This window comes from Uranotaenia lowii, chromosome 3 (assembly GCF_029784155.1).
Source record: "Uranotaenia lowii strain MFRU-FL chromosome 3, ASM2978415v1, whole genome shotgun sequence".
NCBI lineage: Eukaryota > Metazoa > Arthropoda > Insecta > Diptera > Culicidae > Uranotaenia > Uranotaenia lowii.
Window position 1 is genome coordinate 329,732,245 of NC_073693.1, and position 16,843 is coordinate 329,749,087.

Below are 16,843 nucleotides of genomic sequence, written 5' to 3' on the forward strand. Positions count from 1 at the left end.
CTGTTCCAAGCTCGTGTGTGTTGCCGCAGCTCTGGTAGATGGCATGACCATCATCGTGCGTTCGTATCGTGGAGCCCTTCCAGCATACCTCCTACAGCAATTTGCAGCTCTTCAATTCGTTGAAGAGCGTGTGGGTACTGCCCATAAAATTTAGAGATCATCAGTGCTATGTTTCAAGGTTTCAATCGCTCGCCCCTTTACGTCGCGTGGGTCTTTGTTGATCGTTGCTAGATGTTTTTAGCAGTCACGGTATCGCAAGGCCCGCAGCTAACCCCACTATCTCACAGAAGGGACCGTCGTGATGTTGCTGTTTTGGGTCTCGAACACAACCAGGACGTTGTTGCACTTCGCACGCGTCGCCCCTGTCATGTAAAACAGACGCATTCAAAGCCCCCTTACTCAGATCGCATGCAACCGAAGCATCCATCGGGGTTGGGTACATTATTTACTCTAATGTTGTCCACAGCCCAGCTAGCACCACGGGGAGCTATAGAATCGAAGTCGTAAGACAAGAGGTGATATGACCACTACCCGAAGGTTGAGTGTATGGGGTCTTGAGTTGCACATGATCTACCATTCGCCAGTCAAAATCAAAAATCACATTTGAGATTATACCCAAGCTTGCGAATTTTGATTTTTTTTGCTTGAGTCGATTTTCTCTTTGGCTCCATTCTAATACTACCTGAGTTGGGTAGAGAATCCGCTCAAGCTAACCCGGACCGAGCCTAGTCAAATAAAATCCCCACTCTTGACTCTCTTGACCAAGATCAACTCTTAACTCATCCGATTGGTGAGTTTAGCAGAGACCCAAGGAGCTCGAGTCTGATGAGAAACAAATCCCTACCTACTTAAGGGTTCGGCGCCAATTGACCGACGCATAGGGCTGAGATAAAATATCTCCACTGCTGGCGATCTGGAGTCAGCGTCTTCACTTGCTGCCAGCCAAATTTTTCGTCAACTGTGTGGATTTCAGCGGCTAGACTACGCCGCCACGAGCTTCTGGGCGTTCCTCTTCTTCGATGCCCATCTGGATTCCAGTCAAGTGCCTCTCTGTAAATTTAGTTTTCATCTCTTCGCAGCGTGTGCCCAATCCATCTCCAGTTACGTTCCCGAATCTCGATTTCTAGCGCCTTTTGATGACATCAGCGATTTAGTTCCTCGTTTGAGATCCAGTTGCAAGGCCACCAAGCGCGGATAATGTTCCGCAGGCAGCGATTCACAAATACTTGCAGTTTTCGCGTCGTCAACGGCTGATTTTAAATCCTTAAGTCGAAACGAGTCTTTTGGTTTTGAATCGTTTGAGTTTTTTTTGTTGACTCGCTATTTTTGTTTTGTCTTCGATTCTTTTCGGCTAGTTTTTTTTTTTGTAATTTGACTCAAGTTTTTTCTGGCTTGCTTTAGTTGTTTGTTTTTTATCGGTCCGAGTCGTTTTTTCTCATGGGACTCAAGCTCCTTGAGATTCCGCTCAACTCACCACCGAAGAAAAAATCACATCAGCTGAGCTTCAACGTAATTTTTAGTCACCTAATTTGACTCTACTCACCACTTGTGCGATTTTTTTCGAGTGAGTGAGCGGCGCTTGGTGAGTAAGGCTCAAAAAGGAATCTTGATTTTTTTACTCTCGCCCAGCCTTGGGTGGATTTTTTGTGTGTTTCGCCTCACATTCACGTTCGTATGAACCGATTTTTGCTCGTTGAGTTGATTTTTTGCAAGCTTGATTTTACCGTCTCTGAAGGTACAGTACTCGCTCGTTAATCGGCCCTTTTTCAATCGGACACGCTAGGTAACCGGACGTTTTCAGGACGTTTCCATCAAACGATGGTTTTTGTGCTCGGCTATGATTCGATTAAGTTTTTCTCACTAATTTTTTCTCAACCTTCAAAAATAATAGTATTTTGAGTTAAAAGCTTTTGACCACAAAAATGTTTCTGTCAAGGTAATCGGATGTTTTCTGTGTTCGGACGCACCCTTCGGTCCCAACAGCATCCGATTACCAAGTGAGTACTGTATACTAGAAACCAACTAAACTTGTTTTTTTTTATCATTTCTATTGAATCACGTGAATCGTTCATAAAAAAAATAACCAAAGTGGACCCATGTGACTCATCTGAGGAACTCTAAACTTGACAATTAAATCCACCAGCGGTCACCTGCTAATGGGATAAATTCGTATAAAAAGGAAAAAAATGTAAGTTGTTGTTCTGGAATAGCACTACAAATTTTTTTTCTTAATAAAGTTAAATTATTAGACAAATTGAAAATCAAACATTGATTTCGAAATGCTTAGGACTCAGATTTTTAGTTCTCATATTAAATTAAGTTATTTTGTCCACTTATTTCTACGTTCTATCTCGAAGTGTCTCGCCAGCAGCAGCTGATGATGTCCTTTCACTTCGACAGCACCGAAAGAGGATTCACTTGGGCCACTTTCCTATGTACACATCCGTCGTTCTCTGTAAGTTGTACTGTAGCATACCACATGCATAGCATACATTGTCAAGAAAAAGAGACACCATCGTTATTGTGGTTGTTGTTGGCTCCATGTTGTGACCTTATTCCGGGAACAGGACGAAGCTCTCCGGCAAATGGCGATGATGGGGTGAAAATGTTTGCCGAAAAGATGATTTTAATTTCGGGACGGCTTCCTCTCAATGGAACGGCATGGCCCGGATGCCCGAAAAATGGAACCATTTATGCCGGAGAAATGATGGCCCTAATCCGGGAAACAGGCACCTCGACTCAAATCTGGGAAAGTGTAAATTATGACGGATTAGCCTTTGTGGTCTGGCTGGGCGGCATAATTATGTGATGTCTTTCACATGTTTGCATACTGGCTTCTCTTTGTCGGTTTTTCGGATGAATTGTCTCAATTTTATTATAGAAAATTCTGTTCACTTGACAACAATTTATCAAACGATTTTAGCTGAATTTAAGCGGGATGATCCTTCAGAGTGAAGTGACCCTACAATCTTGATCATCTCAGGCAAGCATTCATCTTAAAATGTAAAATTCCACTTCCAATCAAAATAAATATTTATGAATTCCACGAAAGGTCAACTCCAAACTCGTTTCCCATCCAAGGCTAATCGATTCGAGCTTCCAGGTACCGAACACGACTCTAAGGTGAAATAATAATAAAAATTATAATGGTGGCAAATTTCGGCTTTATCTTATCGGAAAAGTACCCCATCGTAAAGAACAAAAGTCAATATATATGGAAATCAACCGAGAGTGGTTGATTGTGTGTGTGTGTGTTGTTTTCCAATCTTCTCACGGTGGAGCGTTCCAATTTTCCGAAAAGCGAAATTCGTGTACCCAACTCACTGTTTACCTTCGATATTTCTGACTCGTGTTGCTGCTGATGTTTTCCCCTCTATTGTGTAGGTAATCCTCATTTGCCCGCCTAAGGTGGAGGAAATATGTATCGGTAGCATCGAACGGTTGACGAAAATTGGCAAATATGTATGAAGCTACCGGTTGTTTTTTTTTTTGGTTTCGTTCGCCTGAGGAATTAATTTCCATTTCCATCTCCATTTTTATGAGCCGAGTAGCGAATTTGGTACCTGAAGGAGAAGGAAAATGATCAACGATGACTTTTATCTGAGGCCTTGGTTTGATAAAATGATTTCCACTCTCAAACCAAGATGCTTGTTTATTTTTTTTTTTCAATATTGTGTTTTAATTTTCATGTATGGTTATTTATTCAACACTTCCACTATTTTCCCAGTTAAAATCACAAATAATCGGGGATTTGTAGGATTTAACCTTGATAACACTGTGAACACCTCTGAAAATTTCACATACGACGTTTTCCGGCACGATGCATCGAATTCTACTTGCGTCGGATGGTGACTTTCAATCGAAGTTTCACATGAATTGCAATAGAAAGAATAAATTTAATAAAAATTTCTACGGACGAAATTAAGGAACATTTTTGGGGACGAAAAAAACGCGTGCAACGTAATCAAGTCAATGCCTACTTTTCGCCTGACTGTATTGCTTCAAGAGAAAAAAAAAACTAAAACTGAGCAAATTTAATGGATTTGATAACCCGCATACTAAAAAACCGTATTTTCAACAGTCGCTACGATACTTCTACGGTTTCAGAAATAGTGATTGTATCTGTAAACGTAGCTGTTCTTCTAAACTTTACTTCGCCAACGATAACAAACGAAATATGAACGTTCATGTGAAAACGTGCTATGGTATCTGGAAAGGTGAAAGAATGATATGAACGATTTCCTAGAATTTTTCATTAATCTTAAAACTGAACTTTGACCCGAATGACAATTGTTAAAGGGTCTTTAATAAATATTAATAATAATAATAATTAAAACTGAACTCGGACCGTTGAACAAACCGTTCATCCTTCTGTCATACTCGCACGTCAAAATCAACGAAACGCCCGATCAGAGATGCCAGTTGGTTTTGTACAAAATAAGTGCACATTTATGAAAATAATTTAATATTTTTACTATTAGAAGTTAAGCTCATGATTTAGACCGATGACATAGTGCACGCGATGCGATGCGAATTAATGCGGCGAACCACATTTGATGGAAATGTATGTGAATCGTTTAAACCTGACATTCAATGCGACGAAGGAGATGCCAATTTGTTCCACCGCTTGAGTTCGCATTGATCACGTTCGCCAATTCGCTCTCACTATGTCATCGGCTTTACAAGATGCTTTCAAGAACGCTCATTATGTAAGATTATTATAAAAGTTTTTTTTACGAATTCATTGACTTAAGCGGGCCATAGACTACACAAATGGCGTAGGCAAATTCGATGATTCCACGACGATTGTTTGATCTATGTTCGCCCACACACGATACAAACAAATTTCACGCAAACACAGAACGATGGCTGGCGAAAACAGCAAAAACAACAACAAAAAAACACCTCCACCCGGCTGGGGCTGAGTAAATGGATTGGATTTTGTACAAGCAGCATCAAACTCCATGCCACAGAGGGGGGTATGTACAAAATATTTCGATCCCTACCGATTGTATTCAAACCATTTGCGCGGTCACTCAAGCAGTGCCATAAACGATGCAAATCGTGTTCACAACGACAAAATATCATCGAATTTCATCGCATTTGTAGAAATGCTGTGTAGTCTGTGGCCCGCTTTAATTACAATTTTAGTTCATTTGTCATTGAAAATAATGCATGTTATAAAAAAACAACCAACAATTACAAATTTGGAGTGTAGCATGAATGCAAAAGGCCGACTTTAAAACATAAAAGTTAGAATTTTTTTTAAAATTTCACATTTTAATTTCATATCGGTACAATTTTTAAAAATCGGTCTAGTCGGCACCACTGTAGACAACTGGAAAATAAACACACAAAAAAACAACAACAATTTTCGCTCCGCCGAAATCGCGGGATTCTATACTGGCTGGTTCGTTCTGCGGAAGCTACCGGAAATAATTACAGTAAGTATATTAACGTAATAAATTCTTTATATATAAAAAAAGAGTAATGATCCATACATTAATTTCAGCTTCCTCGTCCGTTCATCACCCGGGTGACGATGGCTTCCCAGCATTCCGTAGCGCTGGAGCTACGAGAATCCATATGCTATGCCCATGGCCGGGTAGGATCTTTCTGCAAGAATCATCAAACTATGCGGTATCAACAGGTTTTGAATTTTCACCATTTGTAAGTAAACCAAGTGTAATAAAGATAAAGATTATGTGAAAAAAGTTGAATTGATATCAAACATCCGAAAATTTCCAAAACATTTCCATCTATGTGTGTGTGAGACCGGTATTGACGTACGGTTCTGGATAACGTTGGAGAAAACCTTATTTTGAATCGTTTGATAATTATTACTGTTACTGTTTTGATAAAAGATTACTCTTCAAAAAACTGTAATATTAACAGTTTGGTTGTCTGATTACGTTTTCCAATAGCGTTTTCTGGACGTTATTTAAACTGTTTGTAGTACAGTTCCTCCATATAAAGGTTTTAACAGTTTTAAACAGTAACATAACTTAACGCCATATTCAACAGACCGTCGTTTTGGAATTCAAGATAAGTGCAATGTTTTTTATGGTATCAGGTATCATTTTCTAAAAGTTTTTTTACGCTGTTTCTTATCGTTTTATAACGACTACAGGAACTGTTGTGTTACAATATTTTCGTATTCGGGAAGGCTTAAATTATCTTTGGCAAAAATTAGCAAATTTCATGTTTATAAGAAACTAGAAATTTCCTTCGATAATCATATCATGGTTTTGGCAACACTGAAGATTATTTTCAGCAAACTTTTTAATTAACGGTTTTTTCGCTAAAATTATGTTTTTCGAAGACAGGATGTTATTTTCAGTATTGTTAGGGGAAAGTCGTGTAAGACGGATACTTTCAATATTTCGAAAATTACAATGTTTGACGCAAATCTTATGATGGGAATTGCCTAAGTGTATCAATACTTTCGAAATCCTTTGTTTGTTTATATCAAGCAAGGTGTCATCAAGGTTTTTTGAAACACGAGGTTCTCCGACTTTGACAGTAAGTAGGCGAGGAGTGAGCGGGGCTCTCAATGAGTTTGTGTACAAACATAAGATTATTTTCTCAGCTTTTCTGTGGTTTTTTGGTAAACAAACTTTATGAGTTCCGCAGTTGCATAGCCTAAATAGCCAAAATGGCTGAATCGGGAATTCGATATATGCTAACACCTCCTATATATACACACCTTGGGTTTCATAATAGTAAGCAAAAAATACAAAAACATTTTATGAACTACAATTCGCTGTTATTTTCTCTACTCAGAAAATAATTCATAGCTCCAATGATTTCGGAAATTTTTACAGTTTTCAAAGGTGGAATGTCTATTAAGCATTAACTTTCTGGAGGAAATCAGCGAATTTTGGACAAAATGCTTGAGCATCCAACGTTTTGAAAAAAAATGGAAGGCAGGTAAAACGGACACCTCGAGGTCGGATAAAACGGACACATGAGATTCTCCAAGTATTTCAAATTTTCCATCGGGTTGATCCTCCACATGCCTTCAAAAGTCGGGTTTATAGCACTGTCGGGTTTTAAGCACTGGGCATCCCACACAGGCCGTGAAAACAGTTAAATGTGGATTGTCAATTTTGTCAATTTTGTCAATTTTGATTATTTTGTTAATTTTGTTAATTTTGTTAATTTTGTGAATTTAGTCAATTTTGTCAATTCAGTCAATTTTGTCAATTTTGTCAATTTTGTCAATTTTGTCAATTTTGTCAATTTTGTCAATTTTGTCAATTTTGTCAATTTTGTCAATTTTGTCAATTTTGTCAATTTTGTCAATTTTGTCAATTTTGTCAATTTTGTCAATTTTGTCAATTTTGTCAATTTTGTCAATTTTGTCAATTTTGTCAATTTTGTCAATTTTGTCAATTTTGTCAATTTTGTCAATTTTGTCAATTTTGTCAATTTTGTCAATTTTGTCAATTTTGTCAATTTTGTCAATTTTGTCAATTTTGTCAATTTTGTCAATTTTGTCAATTTTGTCAATTTTGTCAATTTTGTCAATTTTGTCAATTTTGTCAATTTTGTCAATTTTGTCAATTTTGTCAATTTTGTCAATTTTGTCAATTTTGTCAATTTTGTCAATTTTGTCAATTTTGTCAATTTTGTCAATTTTGTCAATTTTGTCAATTTTGTCAATTTTGTCAATTTTGTCAATTTTGTCAATTTTGTCAATTTTGTCAATTTTGTCAATTTTGTCAATTTTGTCAATTTTGTCAATTTTGTCAATTTTGTCAATTTTGTCAATTTTGTCAATTTTGTCAATTTTGTCAATTTTGTCAATTTTGTCAATTTTGTCAATTTTGTCAATTTTGTCAATTTTGTCAATTTTGTCAATTTTGTCAATTTTGTCAATTTTGTCAATTTTGTCAATTTTGTCAATTTTGTCAATTTTGTCAATTTTGTCAATTTTGTCAATTTTGTCAATTTTGTCAATTTTGTCAATTTTGTCAATTTTGTCAATTTTGTCAATTTTGTCAATTTTGTCAATTTTGTCAATTTTGTCAATTTTGTCAATTTTGTCAATTTTGTCAATTTTGTCAATTTTGTCAATTTTGTCAATTTTGTCAATTTTGTCAATTTTGTCAATTTTGTCAATTTTGTCAATTTTGTCAATTTTGTCAATTTTGTCAATTTTGTCAATTTTGTCAATTTTGTCAATTTTGTCAATTTTGTCAATTTTGTCAATTTTGTCAATTTTGTCAATTTTGTCAATTTTGTCAATTTGTCAATTTTGTCAATTTTGTCAATTTTGTCAATTTTGTCAATTTTGTCAATTTTGTCAATTTTGTCAATTTTGTCAATTTGTCAATTTTGTCAATTTTGTCAATTTTGTCAATTTTGTCATTTTGTCAATTTTGTCAATTTTGTCAATTTTGTCATTTTGTCAATTTTGTTAATTTTGTCAAATCTGTCAATTTTGTCAATTCTGTCAATTTTGTCAATTTTGTCAATTTTGTCAATTTTGTCAATTTTGTCAATTTTGTCAATTTTGTCAATTTTGTCAATTTTGTCAATTTTGTCAATTTTGTCAATATTGTCAATTTTGTCAATTTTGTCAATTTTGTCAATTTTGTCAATTTTGTCAATTTTGTCAATTTTGTCAATTTTGTCAATTTTGTCAATTTTGTCAATTTTGTCAATTTTGTCAATTTTGTCAATTTTGTCAATTTTGTCAATTTTGTCAATTTTGTCAATTTTGTCAATTTTGTCAATTTTGTCAATTTTGTCAATTTTGTCAATTTTGTCAATTTTGTCAATTTTGTCAATTTTGTCAATTTTGTCAATTTTGTCAATTTTGTCAATTTTGTCAATTTTGTCAATTTTGTCAATTTTGTCAATTTTGTTAATTTTGTCAATTTTGTCAATTTTGTCAATTTTGTCAATTTTGTCAATTTTGTCAATTTTGTCAATTTTGTCAATTTTGTCAATTTTGTCAATTTTGTCAATTTTGTCAATTTTGTCAATTTTGTCAATTTTGTCAATTTTGTCAATTTTGTCAATTTTGTCAATTTTGTCAATTTTGTCATTTTGCATTTTTTTTTCAATTTTGTCATTTTGTCAATTTTGTCAATTTTGTCAATTTTGTCATTTTGTCAATTTTGTTAATTTTGTCAAATCTGTCAATTTTGTCAATTCTGTCAATTTTGTCAATTTGTCAATTTTGTCAATTTTGTCAATTTTGTCAATTTTGTCAATTTTGTCAATTTTGTCAATTTTGTCAATTTTGTCAATTTTGTCAATTTTGTCAATTTTGTCAATTTTGTCAATTTTGTCAATTTTGTCAATTTTGTCAATTTTGTCAATTTTGTCAATTTTGTCAATTTTGTCAATTTTGTCAATTTTGTCAATTTTGTCATTTTGTGAATTTTGTCAATTTTGTCAATTTTGTCAATTTTGTCAATTTTGTCAATTTTGTCAATTTTGTCAATTTGTCAATTTTGTCAATTTTGTCAATTTTGTCAATTTTGTCAATTTTGTCAATTTTGTCAATTTTGTCAATTTGTCAATTTTGTCAATTTTGTCAATTTTGTCAATTTTGTCAATTTTGTCAATTTGTCAATTTTGTCAATTTTGTCAATTTTGTCAATTTTGTCAATTTTGTCAATTTTGTCAATTTTGTCAATTTTGTCAATTTTGTCCATTTTGTCAATTTTGAAAGTTATTCCAAGTTTATGACGCACAATCAGGTTTGTGCTTCACGGGGAGACTGAAGATGTTAACTTTAACCGTGACAGCAGTCAAAGTAATTATCCACTGTTATTGGTAAACAAATTCAAGATAAGCCTCTGCAGTGATTATGACTTAAGTTGAACGTCATTGAGACATGGTCGTTGTTTTCCGTATCGCAAGATAATTAATAGCTGAGTAACACGAAGCATGTCCTTTCTTCGGAATCTTTTCGACTTCGAACGTACTATTCCTACTAGAAAGGAAACTAGAACTAATTGAAATAAAATTGACTTTCCGCACGCCACTCGACTCATTGGAACTTGTACTAGGTACTTAATCAATTATCCTGAACAAACTTAATGCGACCAACAATGTCTGTCAAACTCTTGGTCGGCTGAGAATGATTGATCCTAAGAATTATGCCTTATAAGATAAGAGCCACTCGAGTGGGCGCATTTTCGAGAAGCATCCTTGACACATCAACGTCCTCCGGATTCGGATTCGGATCAAAATGGCGTCACTCATGATAATCTGAATGAACCATTGATTGACTAGACTGATGTTGGGAAGAAAAGTGGATGAATGCGTTGCAAAACCACCCACGGATTGTGATCGACACACGAAATTCACATTGAGGTTGGCTCGGCTTTAGGACGAATCACAATACAAAAAAGCAGCCTCCGAGCAGCTAATGGGCCAATTAATCTCCATCGCATTTTCCTCGCCACATTCAGTAGCAAACGGGAAAAAAACTCGGGAAAAGTGGAAGAAACTGTCTGTACTGCCATTCATCATATTTATGGCGGTTCCTTTTTCTACCATTTCCCAGCTCCGCTCTCCCTTAACGATGTGGGAAGTTGAGCGCCTTTCTTCTCTTTGGAGCGTTATTTTTCCCAAACTGTTGTAGCTGGAATGGGCAAGAAGGAGTAATCTACCTCGACCAACCGCAGAAACTGACAGGAAATACGAAGAAGGGGAGTGAGGACGAAAAGTTGAATGGCGTATACAAAAATCTACATAAATTATGCTTGCTTTCCGTCACCGAATCCGGCATGGCGAAACCGACGAGGGTGGGCGGTCGGCTCGATTCAGTCAGGTTCCATTTCCGGTGACAAATAAGCCTGAAGTTATACCCCCTGACACGAAACGCGCGCCGTGGTTGTCCGTTTAAGATTATCAGTGAATTCAAAGCTGAATATTCAAAACTTGAGGAAAAGTTTTTTGATGAAGTAAATAAAACTGCTGTGCTCTGACCCAAATAAGAGTTCATCTCAACCGATTGTGTCTAAATATGGAGCAAAGCTTAAAATCTCGTCCCACTACTGTCGCTCAAAAGAGAATGCGTTCGTTACAACATCCGGCCCGGCTGCCAAAAGGTCATCCGGAACTGTGCTGCACCAATTTCAATCTCCCAGAGCAGCAACAACCCTTTGAACTTTGAAATAAGTACACAACCATACAAGTATGAAAGCACAGGTTTGTTGGTCGGTAAATAGTTTGGTTCCCTCCAACTCTTCTTTTGAATATGGGGGAAAATAATAATGAGAACATCCCCCCTTTCCACCCACATCCTCAACTGGATTAGTTTTACAATTTCATTATATAGATCCGCCTACGCATTGTTCTTTCCGGATGGGAAATGTTACCTATTTACCAACTAGCGAGCTATTCGTTCAGTGTGATGGCAGCTGGATTTCACGGTGACTAGCTTTGTGTTGAATCACTACTGTAGTAGGTCAGGTGGAATTTGCAGAAGCACATCAAAGTCCCTCCGGAAAGCTCCTTACAAATTTTGCAATTTGTTCTCGACTCTGATAACTGGATTTTAAGATTTATTGTATGGATCCTCAACTAAGGGTTACAATAAAAAAAAATCATCTTACCTGATGACCTAATATTAACGCCTAGAAACATATTTGAATGAGAATCTTGATAGTGAGCATTTAAAAAAAATCTCAGTTTTATCTTTGAATTACCATGATAGTATAAGAAGGCATCGATCTACCGCAAGTCTCCATTTAGCCTTTTTAAATTCACTGGTAGGGGAAAGGTTTCCTAAATGGGCCTATCGGGTTAAATGACCCTACGGCTGTTTGAGGAAATGGCTGACTAGACAGCTTATTTGACCAATGCATTTTGAGGGTGATACGCTTAGAACATAAGGCAAAAAAGAATTTTATGAATTTACAAACTCAAAAAAATTTCAAAAATCATACAAGGTTTTGATACATTTTGATGTAATATTTCGACTTTTAAAAATTATTCGTAAAGAAGCTTAAAACAAAAACAAGGATGGTTTTTGTTTCTTACTGAAATGAACTAAAGAAATAAAACATATTTCATCTTTTGTGGAGGTTTAATAATGATTATATAGTGGAATAATAGAGTGTTTTTGTATGCCCCCATCATGTTTGTAAAATGCCTCCATTCCAAAATAACAGGTTAAATAGAATAAATAAATGATTTTTATCATTGAACCTTCAAATCTAAGCTCTGAATAACATCTTAAGAGAGAATTGAAGATCTAAAAACAGATTTGATAAAAATTTTCTCATGGATGAACTGCCCCCATAGTATGGCAACCCTAACTTTTGTTTTATTCCATAAAATTATAATATGCAAAGATTTTTATCAAACTTCAGCTTTGTCGTACGTAAATCATTACTTTCTAGCAGTTTCAATGAAATTATACGGAAATATTGCCTAAAAACAGAAATTTTGTTCGAAACATAAATAGGCGCATTTAGCCCGCACGGTTTGAGGTTCGGCATTTTAGACAACACTTACAATAAAATCGTTTTCTTGAAAACAGAAGAAATTTTTAACATAAAAATTACTCAAATGTATAGAAAACAGATGCCTGCACACGTGTATATAGTTTTTGTATACATATTCGATGTGATATTTGATAAAATCAGTGTTCTGCTTAATAGGCGCATATAGCCCGCTCCTCCCCTACAGGTAACAATTCATATTCGCGTTTACCCAACACGCTCAAACTTTCACTTTGGGCCTCACTAGAGTACTCCACGGCAATACCTACTTGAATTCCTTGAAAAGTTTTATAACGAATTCTATAAATCTTTATAAATGTTTGACTTCATCTACAAGTGCTTAAGTTCTACACTTAAAAATTTAAAAATCAAATCTAATGTTTTGAATTCGTCTGGGTACATCTTCGTACCCGAAAATGAATACATTTTCAAAGGTGATGGGAAGTATTAGAGAAACATGAGATATCAAAGAAAGAAAGAACATAAGCCGCCAATACCATAAATTTTTCGAAAAAGATACAACGGCTCACCAGCAGGGACTTGAACCCGCAATTTCCGCTTCAGTACAACGGCGCGTTAGATAATTACACCACGGTGAACGTTACGAAATAGGCTCCAATATTGGTACATGTCGAGTGTCGTCGGTCGGGAAGAAAAATCATTTATAACTCGTAAATGAAGAATGTAATCCAGTAAATTCGAAAATAGCTCAAAAAAGGGGATTGGTCTTACCCAAAAATATAAAAACAGGAAAATTTAAATCAATAATAGGATATGCACGTCTTTGAACGTAAAATACTTGTTGATTGATGCAAGTGCCCTCGAAAGTGTTTGCCAGGGAAAACACTTCTATTTCACCACACAGAAGGAAAAATGTATTGCTACGCGCAGTGCTGCCAGATATACTGACATTCTTGTGAATAGTTAATTAAATTTATATGAAATTCAGGAATTTCAAATATTTCCGTTTTTATTCAAGTTATGATTCCAATTCAACATAGAAATATCATTAAAAGTGTTGTGATGTAAACTGCACATAAATTTAAACAAATATGAAATATGCTTATAAATAAACGGACACACTTAGCCCTGCCTCGACGTGTTTATTAAAAATCGTTTAATTAACAGAAATAATAATTGAATAAGGATTATTTTCCGGTGTGTGGCGAATATAAAGACCAATTTTCATCATTAGAACAGATGACAGATGGTTTGTGTTGCTTAAAGATGCCGTAACTTCTTATGAGAAAAGTTGAAAAATTGCATGAAAAACTCAAAAAAAATTGTTTGAGTTTTTCGTCAGATTTACGTGGTATAGAAAACTTAAAAGGTCTACAAATGTATAGAAACGTTCCTCTACTACTCATCACTTTTGAAAATAAATTTAGACAAAATCTAAAAGGATAGTTTTATAAAATAATTCCAAAATATGTGAATTTCGTAGATCAGATCCTGAAAAAAATCAAAAAATTCCATAGTAGTGATTAGTTAAGTTCGGACTAGATCAATGGTCGGCAATTTTTGAATAAGAAGAGCCTAACTACACAAATTCAATTTCAGAGCATGAAAGAGCAATATGCTAATTTTTATGATAAAATAAATTATATTTCGTCTTAAACACAGGACAAAAATCGTATTTAAGAAGGGGTTTTTCCTTTTCTTAGATATTTCTTTTAAATTTGCCTACAATGTTGCATGGCGTTAAGCTAAGTTTCTTTTGATGAGAGCTTAATTCCTAGTGATCGGATTTGTAAAATTTGGATTGCGTTGTGTTTCCTGCAGAAAGTACTATGGGATCTAATTTTTTTAAATTCAAAACCACCGCATTTTCATGATATTGAAGATGCAAGAGAAGGAGACAAAAACAATTATGCGCAACTTTTTTCAAAATCTGTTATTATCAATCTGAAAGCTGACAGAGCCGTTATTTATACACAAAGTAACAAGGCATGAGAGGTGAAAATTTATGAATCCTCTGTCAAGAATGTCCACAAAGTTCAAAGCAAGTGTTAGAGTTGTTAGAGATAAGGACATGACCGAAAACCACGGTTAAGGGACATCAAGTATGTCAAGCAAGGCTCATACCAGCATTTTGAATTATGAATAAGCAAAAAAATAAGTGTAGATCGCAGAAATGTCCATCGAATTTGTTTCCGAGAGGCTACATATGTTGTCTAGCTATCAGTCATAAGAACCAAACACCAACCAATAATATTTGCTAGTTGCAAAGCTCGTAAGCTCGGTGCCGAGGCAATGCGACAGATGAGTGTTGATGAACGACAAAACTTGTAGATAAACCAATTTCAAACAAATCACATCGGTTAAATCCTGTAACATCTCTACTCCAGACAAGGTCTCCAACAGAATAAGGTTAAAAATTTGCTGGTTGTTTTCCGAAGAATATCATGACTCTGTTAATGTGAATAAAAACACAGTTTTCATGACAAAAACGTTGGTTTTCGCTGAGAGATCACTTGTTTGTATATTTCGCGACCTACGATCTCGAAAAATCAATTTTACTTTTATGTATTTGCATCCAATGATAATTATGCAATGTTTTCGTCGGATTTTGACAGCTGACATTTCAGTAGAAACGTGGTTTAGTGGCACTAAAAAAAGTAAAATATAGCGGAAATTGAGAAAGGATGCAGTCACCTATGATACAGTTACGACAAAGTTTTAGTAATGAAACTGATCAATATCATGCGTGCGTGTGCACTGACCGTTTGAAGATACCAAGAAAATAGTAAACATATTTGTTTAAAAAAAACGATAAGTATTTTTTCATCTTTTTTTGAGGAATTACCTTAAATAAGATTACCTTCAGCTTCATAAACTAAGCTTAACATGAATTCATCAACTACTCTCACTTGGTTTGATTCTACATTAAGGTTGCCAGAATTTTTTTCCACTCCCATCCGGGCCTAGCAATTCCGGGCATTTTTTCAAAAAAACCTGGCAAAATCCGGGCATGGATTTCAATTTTTCAAATCCAAAAACCAGGCAAAAACCGGGCAAAGTTTAGGTGTAATTATACATAAAAGCAAAGTAAAAAAGGGAAAAAATTGAAATTAATTGAAATGTAATTGCAGACTTCCAAAAACTTTTTGAAACACTTAAATATTTAAAGGTTTATAAAAGTAAATCAGCGAAATTATTTGAAACAACCGTTTAAAATTTCCATACCGTTAATCGATTTTGCTGAAACTTACTCAAAAACTTTGATTGTTTTTTGGTTTCTTTGTGAAAATTGTGAAAAAATCCGGGCAATATCCGGACTTTTTTCTCGATATCCGGACAACCGGGCCGGACCGGACTTTATCGAAATTTTGCATCAAATATCCGGGCAAACCCGGATAAAACCGGGCAATCTGGCAAGCTTATTCTACATCCATTTTGAAAACGTGTAGCAAAACATAAGTTCAAGAAAATTAAAGCTCAGTTAAAAACTCAATTAATGTCTTGCGTGATTTTGGTGAAAGTTACTAACATATAACCGTTAAAAGAATATTGAAAATTTTCTTCGGAACAAAGGAGTGGTTTTATGATGGATGAAATTAATGAAATTTACCATACAAGAACACTGGAAACAAGGAAAATCTATTCTTCTTTTATTATCAAAATGATTCGATTCATAAAATTGTTCAATAATACGAATTATAAAACGAATAATTGTATTGTTGCTCTATACAGAAATTGTAATATTATGTCATGTGTAAGACAAACTTAATTACCTAACGATAAAACTGTTAAGTGTTAAAAAACATAATCATTTCACTAAATAATCCAGAAATATGAGGCTTTATTAAGCATTCCAGATTTCCCGGTATTCTCCGACATAAATATTATGGGGATTTCAAACGATTATCAGTAATATACAGGTCTATTTCCGGGATTTCATGCGATTTTCAGCCATTTAAAGCATTTTCAAGTTGAGTGATTGAAACTATCTTGGATTTCAAGATAAAGTAAACCCTTTCACCCAATACACATAATGCACACACATTTAGCCGCCGACCGTGGCCTAGAGGATAGCATTCAAGTCTTCTAAGCCAAAGGTCATGAGATCGAGTCTCGGTCACGGCATACTTGGTATTCTTTCTGTGGATTGGTGGTATTAGCATTAGTAAAATGCTAGCCATTATATCCTTAAAAGATGTACGCTTTAGTCTTAAGCAGAATTTAGATTTCTTCAAAGAAACAGGAAGTTTCACTGAGATCCTATATGTGTGTGTGTTCGTTAAAAAAAAAATGTGTATGTTTCATGAGATTGTCAGTCATTTAAAGCTTTGAAAAGAAATCTTGAAGCCCAAATCTTCGATTTACGATGGCGTCAAGCAACAAATTTCTTCTTCTACTAGTTGGGTCCT

The 16,843-nt window shown here is 35.0% G+C and overlaps 1 protein-coding gene and 1 long non-coding RNA gene across 5 annotated transcripts in view; one reads left to right on the forward strand and one right to left on the reverse strand.

Annotated features, from left to right (window-relative positions):
- The window catches only part of LOC129755577 (glutamate-gated chloride channel), a 339,466-nt gene that overhangs the window by 131,127 nt on the left and 191,496 nt on the right, over positions 1–16,843 (forward strand). The gene's annotated exons all lie outside the window — the stretch shown is intronic.
- Positions 2,808–3,925, reverse strand: LOC129755578 (uncharacterized). The gene is made up of 3 exons (XR_008739284.1): positions 3,766–3,925; positions 3,332–3,563; positions 2,808–3,118 (listed from the first exon to the last, which is right to left on the reverse strand). It is a non-coding gene; the product is annotated as an uncharacterized LOC129755578 (long non-coding RNA).